General features: G+C 38.0%; 1 pseudogene; it reads left to right on the top strand.

Moving 5' to 3' along the window:
- Positions 1 to 685: 685 nt before the first annotated feature.
- LOC117708757 (G2/mitotic-specific cyclin-B1 pseudogene) lies at positions 686 to 1,915 on the top strand (annotated as a pseudogene).
- Positions 1,916 to 4,363: the final 2,448 nt, after the last annotated feature.

The raw sequence follows: 4,363 nt of genomic DNA, 5'->3' as shown, positions 1-4,363 counted from the left end.
AGACAGGGGCAAAGAGAACTCTTAGTATAGCAAGTAAGTGGAATATACTCAGAGAGCTCTTCAGAGAGAGAGAGCAGAAAATACAGTGCAGCAGACTAGAAACTCCATATCAAGCAGACATCCACAGATCTTCAGCTTGGACCTATGATTTGACTTCAAGTAGTTCATTTAATCACTCTCAGGCATTCTTTTTCAGGCTGGACTTTGTCATACCACCTCTCTGCCAACCTTCACCTTATCTACAGTTTCTGAAACATACAGACCTGTGGATCCTGTACCATACAGACCTGTAGATCTGCAAACAGCCTGCCAAGGATACCCATCAGAGGCCTGCTGCGCTGCATCTACCATCAGTGTAAAATCCCCCTATCAATACCTACAAGGACAAGAACATCCAAGAATAAAGACATCCAGATGGTTAAAGTCCCTCAAAAGAACACCATCAACAAAAGCTAGGGCAATAAAAGACCTTCAGAGCACAGCTACCCTAATGCAACAAGCCCTCTATATACTACCACAACTGAATCACAGGAAAATGACCTTAAATCCAATCTTACAAAGAGGATAGAGGTCTTTAAAGAGAAAGTAAATAGGGCATGCTGTGGAGGAATGGCTGTTAGTGTTTAGCCATGGGCAGCCAGAGGTTGGGGTGTCTTCTCAGCGAACTTCTGCTTCAGGAGGAGCCATGGCAGTCAGGGTCACTAGGAACACCAAAATTAACACGGAAAATAATGCCAAGGTCAGTTTGGCAAGCGCCAAGCGTGTGCCTGTGGCAATTGCTGCTGTCTCCAAACCCGGGCTGAGATCGAGAACTGTTCTTGGAGACATTGGTAATAAAGTCAGAAAACAGGCAAGAGTGCCTCTGAAAAAGGAAACAAAAACGTTAGGTGCAGGAAAAGTTACTGTTAAAGTCCTCCCAAAACCTGAGGAGGAAAAGGTGCCTGTGTGTGAGCCAGAGGTGGAACTTGCAGAGCCTGAGCCTGAACATGTTACAGAAGATAAGCTTTCTCCTGAACCTATTTTGGTTGATAATCCCTTTCCAAGCCCAATGGAAACATCTGGATGTGCACCTGCAGAAGAATATCTGTGTCAGGCTTTCTCTGACATAATTCTTGCAATGAGTGATGTAGATGCAGGTGATGGAGCTGATCCAAAGCTCTGTAGTGAATATGTGAAAGATATCTATGCTTACCTCAGACAACTGGAGGAAGAACAGTGAGTTAGACCAAAATACCTATTGGGTTGTGAAGTCACTGGAAACATGAGAGCCATTCTAATTGACTGGCTAATACAGGTTCAAATGAAATTTAAGCTGCTGCAGGAGACCATGTACATGACTGTGTCCATTATTGATCGGTTCATGCAGAACAGTTGTGTGCCCAAGAAGATGCTACAGCTGGTCAGTGTGACTGCCATTTTTATTGCAAGCAAATATGAGATGTACCCTCCAGAAATAGGTGACTTTGCTTTTGTGACTAACAACACTTACACTAAGTACCAGATCAGACAGACGGAGATGAAGATTCTGAGAGTTCCAAACTTCAATCTGGGTGGCCCTCTGCCTCTGCACTTCCTCCTTAGAACATCTAAAATTGGAGAGGTTGACGTCAAGCAGCATACTTTGGCCAAATACTTCATGGAGCTCTCTATGCTGGACTATGACATGGTGCATTTTGCTCCTTCTCAAATTGCAGCTGGGGCTTTTTGCTTAGCACTGAAAATTCTTGACACCGGTGAATGGACACCAACTCTGCAGCACTACCTATCCTACACTGAAGAATCCCTGCTTCCTGTTATGCAGCACCTGGCTAAGAATAGAGTCATGGTGAACTGTGGCCTTACAAAGCACATGACTGTCAAGAACAAGAATGCAACATCTAAACATGCTAAGATCAGAAGTCAGAAGTACACCTGACTTCTCCACAGAGACTCTAAAAGCTAAAAGCTAAAAGCTAGAAGTACTTGGCCAGTTATCTTGAAATCTCTTAAAAAAAACACAGAGATGCCAACCTAGACTACAACTCCAACAATCTTCTCAATAACCATTGATGTAGAAAAGAAGATATTTCTAGACAAATACACATTCAGACAATACTTATCTACATATCCAATCTTAAAGAAAATATTATAAGAAAAACTCCAACCCATGGAGGATAAGAACATCCAAGAAAATACAGAAAATAAGTAATTCCATACCACCAAAAACAAGGGAAGCATGCACACTTATGCTTACATGTACATATACACACTCACTCACACCTCAAGAACATCAAAATAACAAGAAATAACATTCACTGGTCATTATTATCTCTCAACATCGATGGACTCAATTATCCAATAAAAATATGCAGGCTAACAGAATGGATGGGAAAATGTATTCCATCATTCTGCTGCATACAAGAAACACACTTCAGGAACAAAGGTAGACATGACCACAGAGTAAAGGTCTTGGGAAAAAGTTTTCCAAGAATGGACCAATAAAGCAAGCTGGAGTAGTCATTCTTATATTTAATAAAATAATCAAAAGAGACAGAAGGACACATTATACTCACCAAGGGAAATTTCTACCAAGATGATATCTCAGTTCCGGACACCTTTGTCCCAATACAAGGCCACCTACATTTGTAAAAGAAAAATTGCTAAAACTTAAATTTGACATTGAAACCCACACTTTAATAATGAGAGACTTCGATACCCCATTCTCACCAACTGACAGGTCATTCAGACATAAACTTCTCACAGAAATAACAGAACAAACAAACATGATAAATCAAATGGGCCTAACAGGCATCTGTAGAATATTTCACTCAAACACAAAAGAATATACCTTCTTCTGAGCATCGTATGCATTCTTTTCCAAAATTGACCATACTGTTAGTCATAAAACAAGTATCAACAGAAACACGAATACTGACATAAGGTCTTGTATCTTATCAGACTACCATGATGCAAGCTTTACTTGAACAACAAAAACACCAGGAAGTGTATACACTCATAGAAATTGAATGACATCTAGTTCGGGGAAGAAATAAAGAAATTAAAGACTTTCTAGAATTCAATGCAAATGAAGGCACAACATACCCAAATTTATGAGATATAATGAAAGCTGTGCTAAAACGAATATTCATAAAACTGAGTGCCTCCATAAAGAAATTGGAATGTTCTCATAACAGCAATTTAAAAGTACACCTGACAGCTCAAGATAAATAAAGAAGTAAGCATACCAAAGGGAAGTAGAAGACAGGAAATAATCAAAACCAGGACTAAAAGCAACTAGTTAGAAAAAATATGTAAAGATTCAAAAATACCAAAAGCTGGTTCTTAGAGAACATCAACAAATAGACAAACCTTTAGCCAAACTAACCAAAAATCAGAGAAATGGTATCCAAATAAACAAAACCAGAAATTAAAAGAAAGACATAACAACAGACATTGAAGAAATTCAAAGAATCATTAGGTGTTATCTTCAAAAGCCTGTACTTCACAAAATTGGAAAACCTTAAAGAAATGGACAATTTTCTAGACAGATGCCACTTGACAAAGTTAAATCAAGATCAGGTAAACTATTTAAACAGTCCTATAACCTCTAAAAAATATAAGCATTCATTAAGTCTTCCAACCAATAAAAGCCCAGGGCCAGGTAGTTTTAGTACAGAATTCCACCAGATTTTTCAAAGAAGAGCTAATACCAATATTCCTCAAATTATTCTACAAAATAGGAACAGAAGGAGCACTCTCAAACTCATTCTAGGAAGCTGTAGTCACCATGATACCTGATGTGCATAAAGACACAGGAAAGATAGAGAACTTCAGACCAATTACTCTTATGGACATTGATACAAAAATAAAACTCAATAAAACCACAAACCAAATCCAGGAACACATCAAAAACATCATCCATCATGATCAAGCAGGCTTCACCCAGGGATACAAGGATGGTTCAATATAAGAAAATCCATATAAAGAAATTGAAAAATCTACCATATAAAAAATTGAAAAAATTATATGATTATCTCATTAAATGCTGGAAAAAATCCTTTTGTGAGGTTCAACACTTCTTCATATTAAAGCCATTAGATAAACCAGGGATATAAAGCACATACTTAAACATAATCAAAGCAATATACATCAAGCCAATAGCCAAACTGAAACTCAATGGGGATAAGTTTAAAGGAATTCCACTAAAATCATAAACAAGACAAGGCTGCCCACTCTCACATCTATTCCATATAACACTTGAAGTTCGAGCCAAACCAATAAGACAAATAAAGGAGATCAAGGGGATATAAATTGGAAAGTAAGAAGACAAAGTACTTATATTTGTGAATGATATTACAGTATACATATATAACCCTCAAAAATT

The sequence above is a fragment of the Arvicanthis niloticus genome, chromosome 5 (genome assembly GCF_011762505.2).
Source record: "Arvicanthis niloticus isolate mArvNil1 chromosome 5, mArvNil1.pat.X, whole genome shotgun sequence".
Lineage (NCBI taxonomy): Eukaryota > Metazoa > Chordata > Mammalia > Rodentia > Muridae > Arvicanthis > Arvicanthis niloticus.
Note: the sequence above shows the minus strand (reverse complement) of the source record. Positions and strands in the feature narration are given on the sequence as shown.